At 44.0% G+C, this 27,577-nt stretch overlaps 2 long non-coding RNA genes across 2 annotated transcripts in view; one reads left to right on the forward strand and one right to left on the reverse strand.

The window, feature by feature from the left end:
- The window catches only part of LOC135984021 (uncharacterized), a 170,852-nt gene that overhangs the window by 115,146 nt on the left and 28,129 nt on the right, over positions 1-27,577 (reverse strand). The gene's annotated exons all lie outside the window — the stretch shown is intronic.
- LOC122172537 (uncharacterized) lies at positions 13,606-16,084 on the forward strand. The gene is made up of 3 exons (XR_006172938.2): positions 13,606-13,718; positions 15,005-15,146; positions 15,700-16,084. It is a non-coding gene; the product is annotated as an uncharacterized LOC122172537 (long non-coding RNA).

A 27,577-nucleotide genomic window follows, 5' to 3' on the forward strand; every position in this document is an offset into this window, starting at 1 on the left:
TACCTCCTCCAGGTAGGGGAAGAGAGGGCTCTGACTGTCCACCCCGCCTTTTCAGACAGGGGGAAAGAAAGGTAATGGGGGTGGCAGAAGGAGGAGGAGGAGGAGGAGGAGGAAGAGACATATATAAAGAGCCCTTGGTATGATGCAGAAAATGGGGAACGTTGCTGTGCAGGAGTCATACCAGACCCTCTGTCATGGTGCTGAGAGTGGGGGACACTGGCATGGTGGAAGGGGATACACAGAGCCCCTGCCGTAGAGAAAATGGGAGACTCTGGTATAGGAGCATAAAAAGGTAGACCCACCCCTGCACACATTCATGACTGGGCATGGCATAGGAGGCTCTCCCCGCTAACAGCAGCCTCTGCCAACACCCACTTCAGCTGTGGACTGCAAGTGCAGGAGGTCAGAGTAGATGACCACAATGGTCTCTTCTAGCCTTAGGGTCTGTATGAATTTCTGGACTCCACAGAGTCCTTTCTGGCTCTGGTAGCCAGCAACAACTCCCAAGGCATTCCCTGCCCTTTATCAAGGCTCCCTGTAGGGTCTGCTCTGTCCCTGTGGTTTCTCAGTTTCTCTCCTGGCCTCTCAGAGTTCCCTTCTTAGGGGAGCTCCCCAAAGCCTACCGTTCTCCTAGCTTTCTTTCTCGCAGCCCTCTCTCCCTGCTCTGAGCTCCTCCCCAGCTGGATCCAATGATGAATTGGTTTCCCCCACCCTCCAGGTGCCACCAAGTGGGCTAATTTATCCTTCAGGCTCCTCATTACCCTTTTGCTGCCAGTGCAGGGTGTTTACACCCCAACTCGGGGAGAATACAGAGCCCTGCCTGAAATAGCAGAGGATGGGAGGGAGGCGCACAGGGAACTTGTGGGTGGGAATGGAGGGATGCAGAGATCTCAGCCTACAGAAGAGTGCACACCCTCCCTCCCCTCAAGAAAATAGGAGCGTATCCACAATTTTTGTCAGGATTAAAACAAAGTAAGTTTGGAAGGATCATAAGCCCTCATGCTTCAGGGCATAAGAAGTGCTCAGGTACTACAATGATGAGCACAGCAGAAGGGCCTATATAGAATAGAACCAGTCATTGAGAGGGTTAGAAAGAAGCTCTCCTTGTAGGCTGGTTATTCTATTATTGCCCACTTCAGAGTTTCTTGCGCCTTCTATTTAAGCACCTGGTACCGACCACATTTAGAGATTGTTTACTGAGTAGATGGGCTAATGGTTTGCTCCAATATGGTAATTCCTGTGTTCCTATGCAAGTGGAAAGAATTAAGTCATCACCAATGGTAGCAAATGTTAATTTTAACCATAACAACAACTAGCTCATCTACAGTGTTTTTCCTTAGTAGATCTCAAAGCATTTTATAAAAGAGCTCATCAGCATCATTAGCCCCCTTTTACAATTGGGGAAACTAAGGCAGGGAGGGGTGAAAAACTCACAGGTCAATGACAGAGCTGGGAATAGAACCCCAGTTCCCCAAATTTCACTCTATTGCTCTACTCACTAGGAAGAACTGTCTCTTTAATTATTGCCTGCATCCTTATATCAGCAGTGTGTTGTGAGGATTAGTTCCTTAGTATTGATAAAGCACATAGATCCTTAGTCTGTTTGTGTCTACAGGGGTATTTATTGATAAGCACATACCCCATTTCACCACTAGAGGGCGGTTGACTAGAATTACGTGGGCTACCTGCTGTGTCGTAGCCTCCCCACACGTGCCTATGGGCTTGGCTATACTTGCGAATTAGTGCGCAATAAAAGGAGCCCCGGGCGCACTAGCTCACTCCCCGTCCACAGTGGCAAGGCACGTAGGGCGCTCTGACTCTGTGGCTAGAGCACTCCTGGTACTCCTCCTCAGCGAGAGGAATAACGTTTGCTGCGCCTTGGCTACAACGCCCAGGCGTCAGTATGAACGAGGTGTTGCATTACTGCGCTCTGATCGGTCTCTGGAAATGTCCCATAATCCCCTTAAATCAAGTGGCCACTTGTCATTGTTTTGAACTCCTATGGGAATGCGGAAATGCCCTTTCAAAGTTCTGTTTCTGACAGCTGGCATGCAAGCCCTTACTGTGGAATGCTGTGTGTGTGTGTGTGTGTGTGTGTGTGTGTGTGTGTGTGTGTGAGAGAGAGAGAGAGGCGGGGGGTAGGGGAGTCTGTTGCTGTCTGAACTTATAAGACAGCATGCTGACATGCTCTCAGCCCCCCAAAAACCCACTCTTTCTCCCCCCACATACACACAACACACTCCCTGTCATACTCCACCCCACCCCCATTTGAAAAGCATGTTGCAGCCACTTGCATACTGGGATAGCCACCACAATGCACTGCTCTCTGTGGCCATTGCAAGAGCTGCTAATGTGGCCACGCCAGTGCGCTGTCAGCTGTCAGTGTGGACAGACTGCAGCGCTTTCCCTACTGCACTCTACGAAGGCTGGTTTAACTCAAAGTGCTCTACATCTGCGAGTGTAGCCATGCCCTCGGTTGAAAGGCAAGGACATGCCCTCGGCCCCATCTCCTAGAGCAACTCAGGGAGCTTTCTAGGTGTGGATAAGGAAGCACACCCTCTGCACAGGTGGAGTCTGGTAGAATTCTTCATGGGGTCTCCGGCTGCAGTGCCGTCCCTCTCCACCCCATTTGATTGTCCCCTTGCTAGCAGCACCTTTTAAACAATTACATGCCACGGGAATTGTTCCCTAGTCTTAAGCTCACCTACTTTTGAAAGCTTCATTGAACTCATAGGAAGCCCTCACCCACTAATACCAGTTTTATAATTATATGTTTGACCCACTCTGAATGGAATCTTTAGCTGGTGCGAATCAGTATAGCTTCACCACAGTAAATGGAACGGTGCTCACTTATAGCAGCTGAGGATCTAGGGTGTTATGGTTTCTTGCAAACAGAAGCAAGATGAGCATTTGGGAAAACAGATGTAATTTTCCACTTGAGGACTATCTGGAGCTTTGGGTGAGTGGCTCAGAGGATTTCGATTGTGTATTTAGACAGTGCAGCAACTGAAAATCAATTTTATCTGAATTTAATAAAATGTGTGGTGTAGCCTGGGATGCACTGGAATTCTTACAAGGAAATTCTATCAATTTAGGCTGTGATCCTGCCAGCTGATCTGCATGGGCAAATCTGCTCTGCATGGACATACAAGTCTGCCCTTCTGAAGCCCCACTGAAATCAATTCAATTGTAGGCTCAGGCCTTCCTAGCCAAATCCTGGTCTGTACTGACATCAGAAGCAAAACTCCATTTGACTTCAATGGGACCATGGATTTAGCACCTAGCGTAAGAGCAAGCTGAACTTGTTTGTAGGAAAGATCATGGGGGTAGCATATGAAGTAAGCTTATCAAGTGATTAGAGAAAGAGGAGGTCAAGACTCAGTCCTGACACCAACTTGCTGTGTAACCTTGAGTAAATCACTTGACTTCTGTGCCTCAGTTTACCCTTCTGTGACATGGCTACAGAAATTCACACCTCACAGGTGTGACGAGGCTAAACTGTTATAAAGACCTTTGTGATACTCTAAGGAAAAGTGCTAGGAAGTGGAAAGCATCACCATTGTCAAAGTGGTCCATGGAGGTTCTAGCTCAGGGCAAACTATGGCCTGGATACTCTTTTAATCCGGCCCTTAAACTCACGCTGGAGAGTGGGGTCCAGGGCTTGCCCCGCTCTGTGTGGCTCCCAGAAGCAGGGGCATGTCCCCAAACCGGCTCCTATGCATAGAGGAAGCCAAGGGGCTCCACATGCTGCCCTTGCAGCTCCCATTGGCCAGAAACTGTGGCCAATGGGAGCTGCAAGGGTGGCGTCTGCGGACGGGGCAGCACGCAGAGCTGCCTGGCTGTGCCTCCATGTAGGAGCCGGAGGGGGGACATACCGCTGCTTCTGGGAGCTGCTTGAGGTAAGCACCGCCTGGAGCCTGCACCCCTTATCCCTTCCTGCACCCCAAGCCCCTGCCCTGATTCCCCCTTCTACCCTCCAAACCCATTGGTCCCAGCCTGCAGCACCCTCCTGCACCCCCAATCCCTCATCTCCAGCCCCCCCCCCAGAGCCTGCACCCCCAGCTGGAGGTCTCACCCCCTCCCACACCCAAATTTCGTAAGCATTCATGGCCTGCCATACAATTTCCATACCCAGATGTGGCCCTCGGGCCAAAAAGTTTGCCCATCCCTGTTCTAGCTGCTCCACTCCCATTCCAGCTTGTGGTGTTACCCTAAATCTGTTTTTGGGGTATCCCCAGAACATAACTAATCTATTGCCCCTACCTGGGTTTACCAAGGGATTCCTTCAAAACAGCACTTTTTACAACCAATCTCTTTTCCAACGGTAGTAGTTTGCATCCAAGGTGGCTAAGAAAATACCTGGAGGATACAGATACAGCCTTCCGATAAATGACTGACACAAAGACCGTGTTCTTTACAAAACATGGCACCTCTTTATTGGTGCCAGTGCCAGCTCCAGGGTTTTGGCCGCCCCAAGCATCAAAAAAAGCCGCGATCGCGATCTGCGGCGGCAATTCGGCGGGAGGTCCTTTGCTCCCAGTGGGAGTGAGGGACTGTCCGCCGAATTGCCACCGAATGCCTGGACGTGCCGCCCCTCTCCGGAGCGGCCACCCCAAGCACCTGCTTGCCAGGCTGGTGCCGGGAGCCGGCCCTGATTGGTGCAAATAATAATTCCTAGCAATAATGATCTAGAACACAAATCCCTTATAACAAAGTTAGAGAGCATTCCAGACTCCAATAACGTATAGTTGACATGATTCTAAGTGGTTGCACCCTGTCACAGATGGCCAGTCTGTCACAGGTTGCTGATAGCATTTTCTAAACACTTTACATCTTATACATTTCTTTCCACAATCAATGCACATACATCTTTATTAATCCACACACTAACACTAGACTGTACTACACTACAATTATGATTTGATAATCTTACTCTGTCTGCTGACACAGGACTCCCGCTGCTGGTTTTTTCCTGTTACTGCTGATGATGATTCTGCCACTGCTGTTCTTCTCTGCACTGCTCCATGTTTCTCCACCATGTCCACTCTGCTCTATTCCACTCTTCAACTCCTACTCCTTTCTTCAGCTATCCTGTCAGCACACTGTCCGCTGCCCACTGACACACTGACCTGTATACTGTTTCCCAAATCTATTTTTAGACAGGACATCAAATCTTTACTGCACATACCCAGTACCGACATTCCAAACGTTCTTGAATGCATGACAACATTCAAAAACATTCCACACATGCTCACTGCCATCGTTTACCTCAGAGTTATGATCACCTGACCTTTTCCCTACTTTGATTGTTTACCTCATTTGAGCCTTCCCCTATTTTTGAAACTCAGCTGACCTTTCCCCTACTTTTGACTGTGCATGCTTGGTAATATCATGTGACCTGTAGCTTCCAGTGGTGGAGTGACTCTTGCTCATTCAAAATGGAGGTCAGAAATGCGAAATAGAGTCTGGAGAATTTGGTATCAGTGGGTGTGCTGCAGATTAAATGTCACACACTAATTTGATAACACAGCCCTCTTAGGTCAATCACTAGCTTGGAACTTCCTCAGGGAAGCTTTATAGAGGTAGCTGACAAGAAAGCAAACAGCAATGCTCTTTGGATATATCTCTGCAGCCTGGAGCTGAATACATAGCTGCACAGATGGTGTCAATGGGAGGGTTTCGGCTTCGTTGGCCATGGGATGCCATTCCGGGAAGGAGCTGGGAAGAGAAGCAGTCCACCTGACCAAGAGGACGAAAAGCATCTTTGCACTCTAACAGGCCAACCTGGTAAAGAGGGCTTTAAGATCAAAGGGGTAGGTGACAAAAGGCCAGAGGTAAGCATTCAAAAGATGACCTCTGAGGGCCAGATGTTGTGGGTAGCACACAGAGTCAGAGACGCAACAACAGGGAAATCAGTGGGGGGAGTCTGCTCAACATCTTAGGCATCTATACACAAATGCAAGGAGAGTGGGACATAAACATAGTACATAAGCTAAATTATGACAATCTCATGACAGGAATATTGGAATAGGAAGGCGGCGGGAGGAGGTGTTTCATTGCACAAGGTATACACTTGTTCTAAGGTCCAGAAGGAGGTGAGAGGCAGACCAGTTGAAAGTCTGAGCGAAGATAAAAGGGATAAAAAAAAAAAAAATAGGGGTGACCCATGGTAGGAGTCTACTAGTCTACTATAGACCATGACATCCAGAAAAGGGAGGTGGATTATTACCAGCAGGGCTGAATTGATTGAAAGTCTGAAGGTGGAAAGCCATTAGGATTAAAGTGATCATGAAATGATATTTCATTATTCTAAGGAAAGGAAGGGGTGAGCACAGCAAAATAAGGACAATAGACTTCAGAAAAGAAGGATTAGTGGACCTAGAGAGTTTTAGGTAAAGTCCCTTGGGAAGAAAATCTAAGGGATAAAGGAGTTTAGGAGAGCTGGAGTTTCTTAAGCAGACAATATTAAAGGCATAACTTCAAACTATCCCACAGCAAAGGAAAGATAGGAAGAATAGTAAGAGACCAATATGGCTCCATCAGAAGCTCTTTAATGACCTGAATATCAAGAAGGAATCTTACAAAACTGGAAACATGGATGAATTGCTAAGGATGAATACAAAAGAATAGCACAAGCATATAGGGGCAAAATGAAAGGCTAAACCACAAAATGAATTAAACTTAGCAAGAGACATGGAAGATAATTAGAGGTTCTTCAAAAACCTTATGAGCAAGAGAAAGACTAAGGAAAGTGTAGGTCCTCTGCTTATGTGGTTCTCAACTGGAAGGGCCTCATGCAAGTTTCAGGGGATCCGCATTCAAAAAATAAAAGTTGTTTCACCTCATGCTATTTGGACACAAAGCCAAAATAGGGAAGGAACAGGTTAAAGAATATTTAGATAAGTTAGATGTATTCAAGCCAGCAGGACCTGATGAAATTCATCCGAGAATGCTTAAGGGACTAGCTGAAGCAATCATGAACTGTTAACCATTATCTTCAGAACTCACAGGAAGATGGGTGGTGTCCTAGATATCTGGAGAACTACAAACATAGTACCTATTTTTTTTTAAAAAAGGAACTAAGAGAACCTGGGGAATAATAGACCAGCCAGTGTAACTTCGATACCTGGAAGATACTGGAACAAATTATTAAATAATCAGTTTGTAAACTCCTAGAGGGTAATAGGGTTATAAGGAATAACCAGCATGGATTTGTTGAGAACAAATCATGCCAAACCAACCTAATTTCCATCTTTGAAAGGGGTTGCTGGCCTAATGGATGGGGAGATGCAGTAGACATGATAGACCTTGATTTTAGTAAGGCTGTTGGTACAGTCCCACATGACATTCTCATAAGCCAACTAGGGAAATGTGGTCTACATGAAATTACTAGAAGTTGCATGCACAACTGGTTGAATGACTGTACTCAAAAAGTAGTTACCAATGGTTCACAATCAAATTGGAAGGATGTATCTAGAGATGTCCTGCAGGGGTCTGTCCTGGGTCTGGTACTATTCCATATATTCATTAATAATTTGGACAATGGAGTGGAGAGTATGCTTATAAAATTCAGGGAGGACACCATGCTGGAAAGGGTTGCAATCACTTTGGAGGAGAGGAGTAGTATAAAAAGAACCTTGACAAACTGGAGAATTGGCTTGAAGTGAACATGATGAAATACAATCAAGACAAATGGAAAGTACTACACTTAGGAAGGGGTTAAAAATCAAATGCATAACTACAAAATGGAAATATTCTGTGGTGTTGTGATGGGGTGTCTACTCCACATGAGGCCTGAGTAGGAAAAGAGGGCCAATTAACCACATGAGGGTCTGCACCTGGAAGAGAATCAGGACTGAAAAGGCTTAATGGCTGATGAAGCCCAGTTGGGGGAGGAGCTGGGACAGCTATAAACAGAGGAAGTTGGTGTTAAGAGGACCAAAGGAAGCAACTTTTCAGTCACTCCGTAGATAGGAGGGGAGTTGGCAACAGACACTAGGTAGTTATAGGGGGGAATAAGCCCTGAGATCCTACCTTGGAATACGGATTCGGACAAGAATCTGAGAGGAGTGAAATAGCCACTATAGGGAGCAGAAGTTGTTCTGTTGGTGACCCAGAAAGGGGGCAGAGCTATAGAAGAAAGGTAGGAAGGAACCTAGGTAAATAGCAACAACATTAATAGAATATATGTGTTCCTTTGGTGCCTACATTTCTTTATGAAGAGTCTCTGAAGCCCAGAGATACTGTAGCACACACACAGACAGTACGATAAAACAAAATCCAGAACACAAATGCATATTTCTTACTACTGTAACTAGCAGAGTGAATCAAGGTCCAGATTTTGCCCTCTGATGCACACACACAGCTCCCATTTACTTTGATGGGATCTTTGAACACGCAGTTAAGTGCAGAACTTATCCCCAAATATTTAGTAAAGCCTGTACACAAATCACTTCCACTGGTGAATCATGAGCAGTAAGCCAGTAGCTGCTTTTCACAAAGGAACTGATTAGTTGTGATAAATAGAAAGTTATATTCTAAGCTTTTCTTCGTATGCAATTCTCCCAACATTATCATGACAGTAATGTGACTGTTCAGTTCAGTATCATGGACTAAAGAACGAAAGATAGACGCAAGAAACATGGCATTTGATTCATAACCACCTGTGTGACCCAATGAATCTTAATCATGCCTATGGAATTGCAAAGTGTTGATTCCATAGTGAAAATGATGAGGAGTCCGGTGGCACTTTAAAGACTAACAGATTTATTTGAGCATAAGCTTTCATGGGTAAAACCCCCCACTTCTTCAAATGCATGGAGGGAAAATTACAGATAATAAATATACTGGCACATGAAGAGAAGGGAGTTACCTTTAGGGTTACCATATTTCCACAAACAAAAAAGAGGACACTGGGGGGGGGGGGGAAGCCCCGCCCTAGCCCCGCCCTAGCCCCGCCCCATCCACTCCCTCCCACTTCCCACCCCCTGACTGCTCCCCTCAGAACCCCAACCCCCCCTGCTTCTTGTCCCCTGACTGTCCCCTGCTGAGAACCCCCTACCCTAACTGCCCCCCCCCCCAGGACCCTACCTGTCCCCTGACTGCCCTGACCCTTATCCACTCGCATGGGTGGCAGGGTTGTAGAAATTTTGGTGGTGCCCAGAACCCCCCACCCCACCTGCCTAAGGCTCTGGGAGGGGGGTTGGGTGGGGGGAGGAGGTCTGGGGTGCGGGTCCTGGGCTGGGGATTAGGGTGCAGGAGGGGTGCAGGTTCTGGGATAGAGTTTGGGTGCTGGGTGCAGGCTCCGGGCGCTATGCAGGGGGTGGGTGTGCAGGAGGGGGTGAGGGGTGCAGGCTCTGGGATGAGTTTGGGGGTGAGAGGCGGTGCAAAGGGAGGGGGTGCAGGCTTTAGGAGGAAGTTTGAGGGCAGGAGGGGGGGTGTGGGAAGAGGGAGGGGGATTGGGAGGGAGTTTGGGGATAGGGGATGCAGGGGTGAGGGCTGTGGTCTGGGGATGAGGGGTTCATGATGCAGGAGGGGGCTCAGGGATGGAGCAGAGGATTAGGGTGTGTGGGGATGAAGGCTGGGGGGTTTGGGGTGTTGGAGAGGCTCAGGGCTAGGGTGGAAGGGCAGGGTAAGGGCAGCCTGTCTTCCCATTAGTGGATTGGGGCACTAGGACCCGGGGGCAGCAGACAGCAGTTATCTGCGTGTACTGCCAGAGCCAGCAGGCAGACAGGAATGGGGGACCCACCGAGGGGGGGATGCACGGAGGGGGGGTGGCAGGTGGAGGCTGGGGACCCATCCAACACTCCCCCACTCCCTCACTGCCCACCCCCCACTCCTCTTACCATTCTGGCTCCACGTGGGTCGGTTTGTGTGTTACACAGGACTACAGAGAGAGGGAGGGGGGAGCAGGGGAGGGCTCTGGCTGCTGGAGGCCAATGGGAGTGGGTCAATCGGCCTAGCCGCCCAATCAGCAGCCACACTCTGCATGGAAGGGAGGGAGGGAGGCGAGGGAGAAAAAAACCCCGGACATTTTAACCTTGTTACCAATTCCTCCCGGACGGCTATTTAGAGATGCAAAAGCCGGACATGTCCGGGGAAATACGGACGGATGGTAACCCTAGTTACCTTACAAGTGGAGAACCAGTGCTGACAAGGCCAATTCAGTTAGGGTGGATGTGGTCCACTTCCAATAATTGATCAGGAGGTGTCAATACCAAGAGAGAAAATTGCTTTTGTAGTGAGCCAGCCACTCCCAGTCCCTATTCAAGCCCAAATTAATGGTGTTAAGTTTGCAAATGAATTGTAGCTCTGCAGTTTCTCTTTGAAGTCTGTTTTTCAAGTTTTTTTTGTTGATGTATGGCTACTTTTAAATCTGTTATTGAATGTCCAGGGAGACTGAAGTGTTCTCCTACTGGCTTTTGTATGTTACCATTCCTGAGGTCTGATTTGTGTCCATTTATTCTTTTACATAGAGACTGTCTGGTTTGACCAATGTACATGGCAGGGGGCATTGCTGGCACATGATGGCATATATCACATTGGTAGATGTACAGGTGAAAGAGCCCCTGATGGTGTGGCTGATGTGGTTGGGTCCTCTGACGGTATCACTAGAGTCGATATGGGGACAGAGTAGGCAACAGGGTTTGTTACAGGGATTGGTTCCTGCGTTAGTATTTTCTGTGGTGTGTAGTCCTGGTGAGTATTTGCTTCATGTTGGGGGGCTGTCTGTAAGCAAGGACTGGCCTGCCTCCCAAGGGCTGTGAGAGTTTGTTTTCCAGGATAGGTTGTAGATAGTTGATGTGCTGGAGAGATTTTAGCTGGGGCTGTATGTGATGGCCAGTGGTGTTCTGTTATTTTCCTTGTTGGGCCTGTCCTAAAGTAGGTAACTTCTGGGTACCCGTCTCACTCTGTCAATCTGTTTCCTCACTTCCCTAGGTGGGTATTGTAGTTTTAAGAATGCTTGATAAAGATCTTGTAGGTGTTTGTCTCTGTCTGAGGGATTGGAGCAAATGTGGTTGTATCTTAGGGCTTGGCTGTAGACAATGGATCGTGTGATGTGTCCAGGATGGAAGCTGGAGGCATGTAGGTACATATAGCGGTCAGTAGGTTTCTGGTATAGGGTGGTGTTTATGTGACCATCACTTATTTGCACTGTAGTGTCCAGGAAGTGGATCTCTTGTGTGGACTGGTCCAGGCTGAAATTGTTGGTGGGGTGGAAATTGTTGAAATCCAGGTGGAATTCTTCCAGGGCCTCCTTCCCGTGGGTCCATATGATGAAGATGTCATCAATGTAGCGCAAGTAGAGGAGGGGCACTAGGGGACGAGAGCTGAGGAAGCGTTGTTCTAAGTCAGCCATAAAAATGTTGGCATACTGTGGGGCCATGCGGGTACCCATAGCAGTGCCACTGACTTGAAAGTATAAGTTGTCCCCAAATCTGAAATGGTTGTGGGTGAGGACAAAGTCACAAAGCTCAGCCACCAGGTGTGCCGTGGCCTCATCAGGGATACTGTTCCTGACAGCTTGTAGTCCATCCTCATGTGGAATATTGGTGTAAAGAGCTTCTACATCCATGGTGGCCAGGATGGTGTTTTCAGGAAGAACACCAATGGATTGTAGTTTCCTCAGGAAGTCAGTGGTGTCTCGAAGATAGCTGGGAGTGCTGGTAGTGTAGGGTCTGAGGAAAGAGAGTCCAAATAGCCAGATAATCCTGCTGTAAGAGTGCCAATGCCCGAGATGATGGGGGATCCAGGATTTCCAGGTTTATGGATCTTGGGTAGCAGATAGAATACCCCTGGTCGGGGCTCTAGGGGTGTGTCTGTGTAGATTTGTTCCTGTGCTATAGCAGGCAGTTTCTTGAGCAGATGGTGTAGTTTCTTTTGGTACTCCTCAGTGGGATCGGAGGATAGTGGACTATAGAATGTGGTGTTGGAGAGTTGCCTGGCAGCCTCCTGTTCATAATCCGACCTGTTCATGATGACTACAGCACCTCCTTTGTCAGCCCCTTTGATGATAATGTCAGAGTTGTTTCTGAGGCTGTGGATGACATTGCATTCTGTACCGCTGAGGTTATGGGGCAAGTGATGCCACCGGACTTGTTGTTTTTGCAGATACAGACTAAAATGGCTAAGCCTCTGATAATAGGGAAAATGGTTTGTTCAATCCCTAGGCCAACAATTTCAACATTGGGTGCCTAAAGTTAGGTGATTAAATATGGATGGATTTTTTCAAAATCTCAGGGGTTTCCATTTGGTGTTTTGGGCAGAGGTTCTGATCAGTTATTATATCCCTTATTCCTCCCTATTTACACCTCTTGAGAAACACTAGCACTGCTTTTTGGATCAACCCTGCACATGTGTCTGGGTGATGCCCAACCTGAGTGACTAAATGACACAGCCACCCCTCGCTTGTATAACAATTTTGCTTCTCAGATCTACACAGAGATGCCTTTACTTATCTCTTGTCAGATTGACTTACTGCCATGTTGCCTCTGGGCTCAGCAGGCCAGCATTCTTCCCATTTGTAGAGAATCTGTCTTCCCTCACCCCATGCCAGACCTGCTTTGAATGTTGTTCCTCACATTAACCACACACTATGGGAGATGAATTGCCATTACGAACTGCTGTTTCTCATTTATTCTTTAAACAAGGCTTTAGCTATGCTGGCTATAATGTTTTTAAATGTATTCATGTTCCTGATGACATTAATCTGCTTGGGAAATAGCTTAGATTGAAAATGAATGAATGCTAATGAAGCAAAATATTTGTGCAGTCTCTTCTAAACTATGTGTTATGACGTATATTCTCTCTCTCTCATTTAATGTTTAAGTCGATATTTTTGCTTGCTCTACCTTAGAAAATAAGTCTGTATATTCCTCATTTGTTATCTCCCTGCTTACCTATTTCCTGCTAACTCCACCTTCACCTGTGAAGGTAAAACAAGCCTGTGTACCCCCAAATTTCACCATGACTTGCAATCAGCAACATACAAATGTACTATGCCATTCATGTATAATTATCCCAGTGCCTACATGGTCCCCATTGTTATAGTATCTGAGCACCTCACATGCATTAATAAATTGATTGTCACAGCACCTGTGAGATAGGGACGTGCTATTGTACAGGAAGATTTTGGCAAATCAGTAAAGTGCCTGGATCACTATTGCTTATTGCTAACAGTAGCCAAGTCAGCAGGCCGCACTGAACCACTATTGCTTATTAGTGAAAGTAGCCAAGTCAGCAGGTGGTAAATTGGCCATGCAGTGGTCCTAGCTTAACCAAGGTAGGAGGAGAGGGGGTTTTGGGTGCCACAGACAGGGCAGCTTGACCCCGCGTCCTTCCTGCTAAGAATGTTGAAATTGCTGATACATGTATTTTAGAAAAAAAGGAAGCTCATCTATATGTGCCATCAGGAATGTGTTTGTCAAGGCCCCAAGGCATGAACACTCTGAAAAAACCCACAGCTGGTTAATTGATGACCAGAAGGAAACCTCTTACTTGTCCTTTAGAAACTGCTTCTTTAGCAAGTTTTCTTTAAGTGATAGGTCATTGTATTACTAATGTATAAATAAGGGGAAAAAGTTTGAGGTAGTGGACTCCTCAGGAGGGGCTCTTCAGGGACTCTCCCTCTGGACACATCTTGCAGTCCCCACCGGCAGACGGAAGTTTGGCCAACGGAAGACTGTCCCTGTGCCACTCGAGAGTCACACTCAGCTTCGGTAATTATCGAGGGTTGGGGGTGTTTTACTAACCTGTTGTGGACGTGTGTAAGTGCTTGAGACTAAGTAAAGTTTAGCTTTAAGTGAAAGCACTCTTGTATTGTCCTGTTTGTGCCAGCCATCTATCGGTCAGACGGCCGTGTCTCCCCTGATTTATTTCCTGACACCACCTCGCACAGAGTAAAAGTTACCAAGAGCTTTGGGTAACATTATCACCCCATTTTACAGAGAAACGGCTCAGCTAAGGTCACACAGTGCTTATGGCATTGGCTGGAACTAAAATGAGATCTCCTGAGTCACAGACTAATGCCTAAATCACAAGACAATCCTTCCTCCACATTTTAGCCTGTGCAGCTGTAATGACCATAGTCTGGGTCATCATCAGAACTTGAGCCCAGGCCAGTCAGCACAGATCTCTACCACATGGCAGAAAACACTTGGCTGAAGCAGGAGCAGAAAAGACATTGTACCTCCCCAAAGCAAACAGTGTTATCACACTTCACGCATCAGTGACCTAGGCAGAGGGGCCAATATGAAAGTGGCCCACCTGTTTTTAACATTACAGTGGATTATCACTGAAAGGCTTTCAGGAAGGTGCACAGTTTTAAGGAGGGATCTGAAGGAAGTGAAGGAGGCAAACACACACACTAGGAGCTGAAAGGAATTCCAAGCAATAAGGACTATGTTATGGGAAGAGAAATGGAGAGAAGTTTCCCATTTCAGTTGCTGCTGCATTGGCAGATAAAGGCTGAGGGTGTGACTGCACTTATCTTTGTTCTTCAGCACAGTCTCACAAGGGAGGCAGTGTTGTCCAGTGGTTAAAGCTCAAGACTAGGCATCAGGAGGCCTGGGTTCTAATTTGAGTTCTGACTTCCTGGGTTATCTTGGGTAAACCATTTCACCTCTGTCTATGCTTCCATATTTGTAAGTTGGGGATGATACTTAAGGTTAGTCAATTACAGCCAGATTCCGATACCTTTACTCCACAAAACCTTTACACTGAAGTCAACAGAACTCCTTGTGGAGTAAGGGGCTACTGAAAATGTGTAACATCGTCAGAATTTGGCCCTTAGTATTTGTGAAATGATCTATGATCTTCAAATGGAAGGGAGCATATAATAGCTTATTACTCTGGAGGTATACCTGAAGATCTGGTTCATAGAGGTTAAGGGCCAGATATTTCAATGTATTGGATTCCAGTGGGTGTTAGGTACGTATATACTTGTGAATCCCACCCTAGATGCATATCTGCATCTATAGGCACCTAAATACCTTTATGAATCTAGCCGTAGGTGATTTGTTCAAGCCCGGAGAGGTCATCGATGGCCAAGTTGGTAACAGAACTCAGGAACACCTGGTTCTCAGTCCTGCTCATGGACAGTACATCTGTTTCCCACAAGCAGCAGAAGGTGCCAGAGTCAATGTGAGGTGAGTTGAATTAAAAACAATCCTGATTATCAGCATTTAAAGTCTGTCCATCGACAATAGTCTCTTTTCCAACATTATTTGCAGTATTGTTGAAGCCGTGTTGGTCCCAGAACATTACAGTGATAATATCTTTTATTGTACCAAGGCTGGTCCAGTAAAAGATATTACCTCACCGCCTCTTGTCTCTTTTCCAAAGAGTCACTCATCCAATAGAGCAACAACTTCCCACTCCAGAATTAATCTTGCTATTACATGCATGTTTGGGTAACCGAACAAAAACTGCTTTTCCCCTGGATCCAAAGTCAACAAGTGGAGCAGGAGGATGGAGGATTGCTGCACTTGTACCTTCAGCAGAGAGAAAGATGAAGCAACATGGCTAAGCACAGTAACCTGCTGATGGATACATTCAACAAAACAATAGGTTTCTAAATAATGTTTACCTTCAGCCCCAGAGGTAGCTGCTCTCTGGGGCTGAAGTTTAAGGCTGCATCATTAAGATAAAATAAACCCAGCTGCTGCCTCTCACATCCATTTTCTTCCTTAATGTTTTAAGGCTGAGGGGAGCAGATACCTTCCAAGAAGCTGCTGCCTTCTCTGAAGCTGACATAATGCAAGCAGGACCCAAGAGACCACACAACGACAAAGGCTGTTGCTGGGAAAGGCAGAAATAAATGACAGGTCATGTAGAGTGAGCAGGAGGCAGCAAGAAGAGACTAATTTAAGATGATCAAAAAAGCCAATAATTTTTCATGGGTTTTAGTTTTAATTGTGTTGAACACCCTCCTTCCCTCCCCACCACCACCACTCTTGTAAATATTTTTCATTTTTCAACAAAAAACCTAAATCCAGGACTCCAGGTTTGTTTGTTTTCACAAGCCAGTTTGGGGAATATATTTAGTTAGTTAGGCATGACACTTTTTCCACCAAAAAAAAAAAAATTGGGGTGTTTTGAAATGTTCAAGTTTTTCTGTTGGAAAAACTGGAAAATTTCAACCAAAATGAAAATGGTCTTTTTTGGACAAAGAACTGACTGAGCCACATCACCCCCCTTTTGAAGGGAGAGAGAAAGAAGAGGGACATATACCCTGGAGGTTCTCAATCTATGGTTTATGGAGACCTGAGAGGGAGACAAAGTAGTGCTTGGACTATGCCTGGAAGATGCACCGAATAAAACTATTCCTACTAGCTACTCCAAACATCAGTGATCAAACAAATGGTGAAAATGTTCTGCAATAATCGGTCTTGTGCTGCTGGAAAGATGATGAGGATTTCTACAGAGAGGAGGAAGAAGGCTTGCCAGATCCTCTGCAAAGCTGAGAAGAAGGGCATCAATTTTATTCCACGACACGTTTTGGCAGCGAAGAAGTCAGTGCTAAAAAAAACCCTGCTTTAACAAAAAATTATCCTGCTCTACCATCTATGGGGGCAGGAGGATTCCAAAAATATGTAACAGATAGGGTGACCAGACAGCAAAAGCGAAAAATTGGGACGGGGTGGGGGGTAATAGGCACCTATATAAGACAACCCCCCCAAAATCGGGACTGTCCCTATAAAATCAGGACATCTGGTTACCCTAGTAACAGATAAAGAAACCCATCCACTGACTGAAGCCTGCTTTGCTATTTCTCTGGAGAAATGCAAAGATTCTTTCAGACTCTCCTTTGGAACAAGTATTTCCTGACTCAGACCCTGATCACTATAAATAAATTTGAACTGATGACACACAGGCACTAATCCTTTATTGCTGATCTTGCTGTGTCAATTACAGCCCCTACAGAGTATTCAGATCCATCAGTATGGCACCTTCCAGAAGCATGATACTCATGTCACAATTTCAGGGTTAGCTTCACCGCATGCCCTTCCTTGGCATCCTTGACGGCACCCACTTAAGGTTTCATGCCTCCTAGCTATCACCTCTCTTGGGAAGAAACTCACATCTCTCTCCCTCCAGAGCAGTAGTTTAGGATTTGATTCCCTCTGCACCTCACTGTGACTTCCTCAACAGGTCTGACTTGGTGCCGGCACCTGTGGTTTGCGCTTTCTCCAGGGGCTAAAACAGTGTATAACAGTTATCAACCAGCCTCCGAAAACCAAAGTACATTCATTCTTAGGGCAAAAGCATCACACAGAAAACATACACAAGACAATAAATGGTCCTATATGCATATTAAGGTAACCCCAACTCGAAATAGGGTTCTGGTAGATGTCAGTCTTACAAACTCCTCAACTGGGTTTGCTCTCTTAGTTAGGCTATGTCTTCACTACCCGCCTGAATCGGCGGGTAGAAATTGATCTCTCGGGGATCGAGTTATCGCGTCTCGTTGGGATGCGACAATCGATCCCTGAATCGACGCTTGTACTCCACCAGCACAGGTAGGAGTAAGCGCCATCGATGGGGGAGCCGTGGAGGTCGATTTGCTGCCGGCCTCACAGCGGGGTAAGTCGTCTCGGATAAGTCGAATTCAGCTACGCTATTCGTGTAGCTGAATTTGCGTATCTTAAATCGAACCCCCTCCCCCCCCGTAGTGAAGACGAAGCCTTAGAAGTTCCTGTTCTTGATCTGAAATCAGACAAGAACCACCTTGGGATAGCTAATAAATTCTAAGGCCAGATCATCTTATCTGACCACACTGTATAACACAGGCCATAGAACTCCCCCAAAATAATGCCTAGAGCATAGTGTTTTAGAAAGACATCCAATCTTCACTTAAAAGTTGTCAGTGATGGAGAATCCACCACAACCCTTGGTACATTGCTCCAATGGTTCATTACTCTCACAGTTAAAAATGTCTGCCTTATTTCCAGTTTGAATTTGTCTAGCTTCAGCTTCCAGCCATTGGACCATGTTATAACTTTTTTTGCTTGACTGAAAAGCCCATTATTAAATATTTGTTCCCCATGTGGGTACTTATAGACTGAACAAGTTACCCTTTAATCTTCTCTTTGTTAAACTAAATAGGTTGAGCTTCTTGAGTCTATTTAGCTTAACAAAGAAGGTTAAGAGGTTGACTTCATTGCAGTCTATACATACATATCTATGTGGGGAAGCTATTTCTGTATATGGTTCAGGACCTTGATCTTTGGCCTCCTGTAACAGATAACACCAGTAAATGTCCCTCTCCTCAGAGGGTGAAGTTTCAAACTCTGGGTTTTTGCCTAATCAGTGTTGGGGAATTTGCATTAACCACCACTCAGATTCCCCAGGAAACCAGTTCAGTAAGACAGGACACCCAAAACACATTTAAAATGTATTGTCCCAATAGTCCATGCCTGCCTGGCACCTTTCAATATAATAATCTTTTGAAGACCTCATGATTCCCAGGTCTCACTTCTGTCACAGCATGCACATGCACACTCGCATCCTTCATTGGATTGTCACTGGTTATGGATAAACCAGCTGAAAAAAAACACTCTGGCCTACATAGAAGGGATAATTTTTTTTGAGATCTGCTTGGAGACACCTTAAGGATCTGGTTTTCAGACGTTGCTGAGCACCCACCTAAAAAGGAGTCCTTTCGAAAATGTCTCAGACTTGACACCCAATAATCACTAGTGACTTTTGAAAATTTACATCTTCCACTTCACTCAAAATCTTATTGTTTTTATGAAGTCCAACTATACTTCAAATACTTCAGGTTCATTACATTGTGAGTAGGGCTGTCAATCAATCAGTTAACAAGTGATTAACTCAAAACAAATTAACTCGATTAAAAAATTAATTGCGATTAATCACAGGTTTAATCACGCTGTTAAATTTCAATTGGTATTCTATATTCTATAATATTATAAATATTTTTGGATGTTTTTCTTCATTTTCAAATATGTTGATTTCAATTACAGCAGAGAATACAAAGTGTACAGGGCTCACTTTACATATTTTTTATTACAAATATTTGCACTGTAAAAGATAAAGTAATAGTATTTGTCAGTTCACCTCATACAAGTACTGTAATGAAATCTCTTTATTATGAAAGTGCAACTTACAAATGTAGATTTTTTTTGTTACATAACTGCACTCAAAACAATATAAAACTTTAGAGCCTACAAGTCCACTCAGTCCTACTTCTTGTTCAGCCAATTGCTAAGACAAACAAGTTTGTCTACATTTATGGGAGATAATGCTTCCTGCTCCTTATTTACAACGTAATCTGAAAGTGAAAACAAGTGTTCACGTGGCACTGTTGTAGCCAGCATTGCAAAGTATTTACATGCCAGATATTCTAAAAGTTCGTATGTCGCTTCATGTTTCAGCCACCATTCCAGAGGACATGTTTCCATGCTGATGATGCTCATTAAAAAAAATAATGTGTTAATTACATTTTTGACTGAACTCCTTAGGGTAGAGTTGTATGTCTCCTGCTCCATGGTTCTACCCATATTCTGCCACATATTTTGTGTTATGGCAGTCTCAGATGATGACCAAGCACATGTTGTTCAATTTAAGAACACTTTCACGGAAGATTTGATAAAATGCAAAGAAGGTACCAATATGAGATTTTTAAAGATAGCTATAGCCCTCGACCCAAGGTTTAAGAATCTGAATTGCCTTCCAAAATCTGAGAAGAATGAGGTCTGGAACATGCTGTCAGAAATCTTAAAAAAGCAACACTGCTATGCAGATACTACAAAACCCAAACCACCAAAAAATGAAATCAACCTTCAGTTGGTGGCATCCAACTCAGATGATGAAAATGAACATGTGTCAGTCTGTACTGCTTTGGATTGTTATCGAACAGAACCCATCATCAGTATAGACGTATGTCCTCTAGAATGATGATCAAAGCATAAAGGACATACAAATGTTTAGCATACCTGGCGTATAAATACCTTGCAAGGCTGGCTACAACAGCGCAACGTGAACACCTGTTCTCACTTTCAGGTGACATTGTAAATAATCGGGCAGCATTATCTCCTGTAAATGTAAACAAACTTGTTTGTCTTACTGATTGGCTGAACAAGAAGTAGAACCGAGTGGACTAGTAGGTTCTAAGTTTTACACTGCCCTCAAAAATAAAAGTTATGTAAAAAAATAATTCTCCATTTGTAAGTTGCATTTTCATGATAAAGAGATTACACTACAGTACTTGTCTGAGGTGAATTTAAAATTATTTTTTCTCTTTTACAGTGCAAATATTTGTAATAAAATATAAAGTGAACACTGTACACTTTGTATTCTGTGTTGTAATTGAAATCAATATATTTGAAAATGGAAAAAACATCAAAAATATTTAAATAAATGGTATTCTATTACTGTTTAACAGTGCAATTAAAACTGCTATTAATTTTTATCTCACAATTAATCACAATTATTTTTAATCATTTAACAGCCCTAATTGTGAGCTCTAGTAACAGTGGTTATGAGCATATACCATTGCTTTTCCCTCAACCTTTGCCCCAGAGTAATCATAGCATTCATTTATTATCCAATATCTCATTCATATATATACACACGCAAACACTAGATACTGCATTAAAGGGAAGAGGGGTAATGCAGTGATTTAAAAAGGGCTCTTCCATCTCTCACTGCTATGATCTAGTCACCAGTTTTCCACAGAATTAACCATGAAATACAAATACCCCCCAAAAAATAAAATAAATAAATCCTACAACCATAGGTGCCGACTTCCTCTGTTCCTGGGAGGTGCTTGACCCCCCACTCTGCCCCAGGCCCTACCCTCACCCCACCCCTTCCTGTTCCTGCCCCTGTTCCTCCCCCTTTCCCCCAGCACCTCCTGAATGCTGCTGAACAGCTGACCACGGCAGGTGGGAGGCACTGGAGGGGAGGGAGGGGTGCTAATCCACAAGACTTCCAGTGGGTGCTGAACACCCATTATTTTTTTCCATGGATGCTCCAGCCCTGGAGCACCCACAGAGTCAGTGCCTATGCCTACAACCATGTCATGGTAATAATTTCTAATGAATCAAGATTAGTGTACAACAAGTGAAGGATTTCTATGGAATCTACTCTTTTAGCACATGAGAGAAAACCACAATGAGACTGCCATTCATTTCTGAGTCAGAGTTTCTATACAATTGGCTGGAAAGTTAAAGACGATTCTTAATCTGACATCAATACATGGGAAGCCAATCTATAAATTCTGATTAAGTACAAAAAAGGACCTATTAACACCCTTACTCTAACACACGGACCTAGCTTCCACTGGCTCAGTAGGAATTGGGGGGAAGGAAAGAACAGAATCTCGAACAGTACAGTTCCTACTACAAATACTATTTGTATACAGCTGATTGCTACAGTAGTTGACATGAAGCAACTCTCCTAGAAAGTTAACTATCCTACAAACAACAGCACACACTGGAATACATTAGAAAACTTGCCATTTAGAACCTGTTTTATCATCCAGTCCATTTCCCAAACTGAGTTATTATAGTCTCAGATCATTTTCTCTCTTATTGCAAACTACAATCAGATTAGGGACTCAGAGAGCTGTTTCTCCAGTGATATGTGGGGGAGTTAAACAAATGGGAGTTGCACAAGTAAATTTTCTTGTGAACAAATGGGAAAATAGCTCCCTTTTGATTTTTCCCTACACTGTAAGCATCTCCCCCCTCCCCCCACTGATTTATTCTATTCCAGATAATTATGTTTTCAAAGTAATCTCAGTAAAGAATAATTTTGCCAAAATTTCATACTTTGGGAATCCATTATTGACTGCGAGTCCATAAAACCATCATTAAACTAAGTTAATTATAATAAGCATTTTTAGCAGTATGTAAACTAGGACAAGTTATTTCATACTTAAAAACAAAAAGTCTGAATTATTGTTTGGACTCCAGTTCAGGAACCATTTTTCATAGATAGAGACACTTTGGTGCCATTATGATCTTTTCATTCACGTTAGAAAAAACAAGAGTATTAGTGTCAGGAACAAGTTCTCATTAGCCTTATATACAATTGTATATTCTATGTTCACCCCTTTTCCAAGACTATGTTAAATGTTACAAAGCATACTGTGTAAGGTATCATTTGAAAACTCATGATTTTCTGATCATTATTGTCCTGGTAAAATATGTGTGGCAACATTGTATGTAAAGTTATAAGATTCCACTGTATAATATTACCAAGACATGTTCTGAAGGGCAGTCACAAACAAGTTCTGAAGAGACAAAAGGCTAGCCTCAGCCAGGTGTCAACAGAATCAAAGGGACCAGCAGCCAATTCACCTGCCAAAGATTGGCCACTTAAAGGGTGTGAGGAAAAGATCTACATTTTGACAAATAAACAGCTTAAAGTTCCTGGCCACACCAACTGTGTCTCTTGAACATCAGCTGCATATCATTCTTGTGTAAGAGAAAGTGAAATAAGAGGAGAGGGCGGATGCCCCAAATCATCTCTCCCTTATTTTCTACCCAGGGCAACATCAACCCCTGAAGAACAAGGGAAGAAACAGATTGGGGTGGGAGGGGGTAGAGATGCTGACTGAAAGAGGTTCACCTAGTAAGATTGTTGGAACATGTGGTGAAAAGGACTTTTGCTTTGTATTCATTTAGCTTGTTAAAAGGTAAAATGCAACTAACACCTAACATATTTCCTTGTAACCATTTCTGACTTGTATGCCTTATTACTTGTGAACACTTAAAATCTTTCTGTAGTTAACAAATTTGTTTTGGTGTTTTATCTAAACCAGCGTGTTTGGATTGATGTGTTTGGGAAACTCCATTTGGGATTGCAAGATTTGTGCATATCATTTTCTAGTAATGGAATGATGGACTTTATACGAGCTTGTATTATCCAAGATGGTGCTGGGCAGTACAAGATGCACATTCTGGGGCTAGACGTTTGCTGGTGTTGCCCTGTAATGTAATTCATGAATGGCTGGCCATAGCCCTCATTCAGTATAGCTGGCAGTGATTTACATGCTGGAAGCTGTGTGAGAGCAGACTGGGAGTGGTTGCTCTCACAGCGAAGCAGGGTGAAAGGCACCCCAGGTTGGATAATTGAGGGAACACCGCTGTCCATCAGTCCAGATTGTACCCAGGGTAAGGTCATATCCAGTGCAGGCCTTATATTGTCACAATTGTGCATCTCTGATTGGATTTCCCAGGCCTTATCCAACCCAGTATTTAACTGAGCTGGTGGTTTTTTCATTCCTTTCCAGGATAACATAAGTGAAAGTAGGAGGTTTTGCAAGGAATTGATTTCTTCTTTACTGGTCTGTATAGAGCTACCATCTTTATTTTTGTAGGTCAGTAAACAAAAATCTGGTACTCACAAAAAGTTTGGCACTGCACAGCCTGTTAAAAAGCTGGTAGTTAACATGCCAAATGGGACTAACTAAGCCTCCTGGGGGACAAGGGATTATTCTTAGGCCTTGTCTAAAATAAAAAGTTGCATGAGTTTGGATTTTAAATCCAGTGTAGGAGACTGCATGGACGCTTATTTTGGTTTTGCTCAAATTGATCCTTGATTGATTTAAAGCACTTAAACAAATAATCCAATCTCTTTCACCCAAACTCCAGCGGGGCACAATTCCTCCTCCCTGCAGGTCTGTTGGCTGTAGTTCTTGGTGCAGAGCGATGGCAGAGGAGTGTCACAGTCCTCCCCCAGGCTGTGTAAATTTACAGAGATTCCTGCTCTGGAGAGGACCATTCTTTCCCGCTCCGCCCACCCATAGGGTAGGCCCAGACCCTCCTCCCACTTTGAGCAGCTGTTTCAAGGCAAGGCTTTGTTCCCCCTCTCCCCACCCCCCATTCCTCATTCCCAACAGAGGCCTGGTTTGGTCACAGGACCATATGTCACAATTTAATTTCATTCTCTGCCCCTGGAGAGGTAAACTGGCCGTATCACAGATGGGCTAAGACCTCACTCCCTTTAAAAGGCCAGCCACCCAATGATGGAATATTTAGCACAACATGCCTGCATATTTAAAGAGAGGATGCATTTACAATAAGGGCTAGCACCAACTGGACCTTGCAGTGAGACTCATGAAACTGTGTTGTTTTGCACTAATTGGGCCATAGTCCACCTTTGTTTAGCATGTGGAGCACCCACTAAGGCTGATGGGAGTTCTGGGCAAAGATAAGGGATAGAATGGTGCCTGCTGTAACAGCAACGGAGGTAGCGGGGTGAAAGTGAAGGAGGTTAGCTTCCCCCCCCCCCCCAAAAGAGCAACTATTATTCTTGTCCTTGATAATTTATTTCAATCCCAGGTTATTCATTTATTAGTAATAGTTAGGAGGCAGCATTATTCAGATCAGGGGTAGGCCATCTATGGCATGCATGCCAAAGGCGGCACGCGAGCTGATTTTCAGTGGCGCACACATTGTCCGGTCCTGGCCACCGGTCTGGGGGGCTCTGCATTTTAATTTAATTTTAAATGAAGCTTCTTAAACATTTTAAAAACCTTATTTACTTTACATACAACAATAGTTTAGTTATATATTATAGACTTATAGAAAGAGACCTAAAAATGTTAAAATGTATTACTGGCACACTAAACCTTAAATTAGAGTGAATAAATGAAGATTCGGCACACCACTTCTGAAAGGTTGCTGACCCCTGGTTCAGATGATAGCGCATTTGACTGGGACGCAGGAGGCCTGGGTTCTAACACAGCTCTACCACTGACCTTCTGTGCGATCTTGGCCAAAATCACTTTGCTTTTGCTTCCTTTCCCATCCTGTGTCTATTTAGACTGTAAACTCTTCAGAGCAGGGACTGCCTCTTACTAGGTGTATGTACACACCTAACACAAGGGGGGTGTGATCTCAGTAGGTCTCCTAGGTACTACTCTTATTATACAGTCTTGCCAGGACAAATTAGTAAATGCAATATTGTCAAGGCAATTTTTTTAAAGAAACTTCAGAAAAACCTACATTAGGCTGGGTGACAGAGACCCAGACTGCCTAGCCAAGGAAACAATGGTGCAGCCACGGCCTAGGGTATGTCTACACAGCAAAGAAAAACCTATGGCTGACCCATACCAGCTGACCCGGGTTTGCAGGACTCGAGCTGCAGGGCTGTTTCATTGCTGTGTAGACATCTGGCCGCAGGCTGAAGACCAGGCTCTAAGGCCCAGCAGGGTGGGTGGATCCCAGCATCTAGGCTCCAGCCCAAGCCCAGAAGTCTACACCACAATGAAACTGCCCCACAGCACGAGGCATGAGCAGGCTGTGGGTTTTTCATTGCTGTGTAGACATATCCACTATGTCCTTATCAGCCTAATTTAGGAAGTGACTCAGACTAAGGAGGAAAATGAACGGTGAAAGAGACTGATGGAAGTGGGGTAAAGAGTCAAAGGTAATAATAATAGACAGGCCAGGGAAATGCATGTGAACATTTAAGTTTAGCTCCAAGTGATTTAAAAAAGGAACCCACATGTAAGGCCTTGGCTTTAGCCTGTCCTCTGGAGATAATTCTCCCTGTAAGTAGCAGCCTCAGAGAAGCACTCTGAATATGCAAGAGGGAGAGAGTAATAACCTGGTAATGGTACTTAACTTACAAAGGGAGTGGATTTTACAGTAAACAAGGCATATGCATTTCCCAATATATAGAGTAGTATTGTCAGATGACATCTGTGTTTAAAAAGTGTACTTTATTTGAAAGAATGTTTGCCTAAAGTCCTTTCACTTATGTACTTTTCCCAGACAAGTGCAAATCTGTTCCTAAATGTTTTCAGAAATTGACAGCAATGATCAGAGAGCCTGAAGCCCCAGCCTGTTACATCTCAGAAGTCCAGTAAAACTTGGACAGAGTTTTAAACTCTGTTGATCAGAGGCTAGAATCCATTGCTACTCTGCAGGTTTAGGACAGAAAGATATTCCAAATCTTCTCTTTACAGCTGATACTAGGTTTTGCTCCCAACTTTTTGTTAAGAGTTTCAATGTCAGAGTCCAATAACCAGGGGCAGACACAAAATGCAATGTTTGATTTCTGCGGGATTAAACTTCAGGGGTCCTCTACAGTTTGTTCAAAGGAGCAAGATGCGTTATCCTACAATTGGCATCCCAGCATGCTTTACAGGTGGAGGACCAGATATAATTCCATGCCTTTTCCTTAGAGGCGATGTTCTTGCTCAAACAAACTTTGACTTCAAGGTCTAATGACCAATTGTAGATATATGCTCTGTGTTTTCTGAAGGCTTATTTTAAACCACTTAGGTATTAGATTATTTTGGTCATTTGAGATGTGTCTCATAAACCCTACGTAGTGTTTTTTTTTCCACTTCTCTAGCACCCATCATGTGCCAAGTGCTGTCCAAATACATACGAAGATACTCCCTGCCCAAAAGATCTTACACTAAGACAGATCCAGGTTGTAGGGAAAAGAAATACTAACATACAAACAAACTTTCATTTAAATTGGAATCTGTCACATATTTAATAAAACAAAGCTAACTGTCCTTCTACCCAGCCATTAGTTGGCTTAAAGGGGGAGGGGTGGGCATCATGGCAGTAGTAGATCTTAGGAGAGATTTAAATCTTTAAGACTGGTTGGAATTCCAGAATTTTCTTCTTGCTATTTTTATAGAAGGCTTATTCAAAATACTGTAGTTACAAAAAAGTTACTTTGATTACATTTTCAAAATTCTGTGATACTTATTCCAAGATTTAAGATATGCCTTGCTACATGGCTTGAGTTAATCCTTCTATATTGAAGGTAAATGTTAGCCTCCTATGATCCTGTTCTTTGGGATGCCATCTTGACCACAGTGGTATAGCTTCATGCATCTCTTGTACCCTAACAGTCTGTGATGGTATCAACATTTGGGTTTGTTCGAGACATACACTGGGTAATTTTAAACTCCGCCAATCTGTTTAGTTTGGCACAGAGAAGACTAAGGGGTGACTCCATCACATTTCATATATACCTATCCAGGGAATAAAACTTTGATAATGGGCTCTTCAACATAGCAAAAGGGCTAACCCAATCCAGGGGCTAGACATGAAGCTAGACAAATTCAGACAAGAAATAGGGCACACTTTTTTTATTTTTTTTTATTTTTAAAAACAGTGTGTGTAAAAATAACCATTGGACAATTTACCAAGGGTTATGGTGGATGCTTAGTGTCTGGCAATTTTAAAATCAAGATTGGATGTTTTTCTAAAAGATCTGCTTTAGTTCAAATAAGAACTAATACAGCCCAGTCCAATGGCCTATGTTATATTATACAAGAGGTCAGACAAGATGACCACATGGTTCTTACCGGCCTTATAAGCTATGATTTTCTTCAATTGCAAGAATCTTAGTTTTCTATTCTATGCCTTTTGTTATCCAAAACAATCTCGAGATTGAGGTTTCTTATTATTTAAAGAATGTAGATGGACTATCCAAGGATAACCTACGGAACAAGTAATGACATTTAGGAGCTAGCTATTTGAATTGCACTTTACCCCAAAGACTGAGGATTTGCAGATTCTACCATGTCCTCTTTTGTATTCCACAAGTGGGCCAAAATTACCACCATATTCAA

Source organism: Chrysemys picta, chromosome 5 (genome assembly GCF_011386835.1).
Source record: "Chrysemys picta bellii isolate R12L10 chromosome 5, ASM1138683v2, whole genome shotgun sequence".
Lineage (NCBI taxonomy): Eukaryota > Metazoa > Chordata > Testudines > Emydidae > Chrysemys > Chrysemys picta.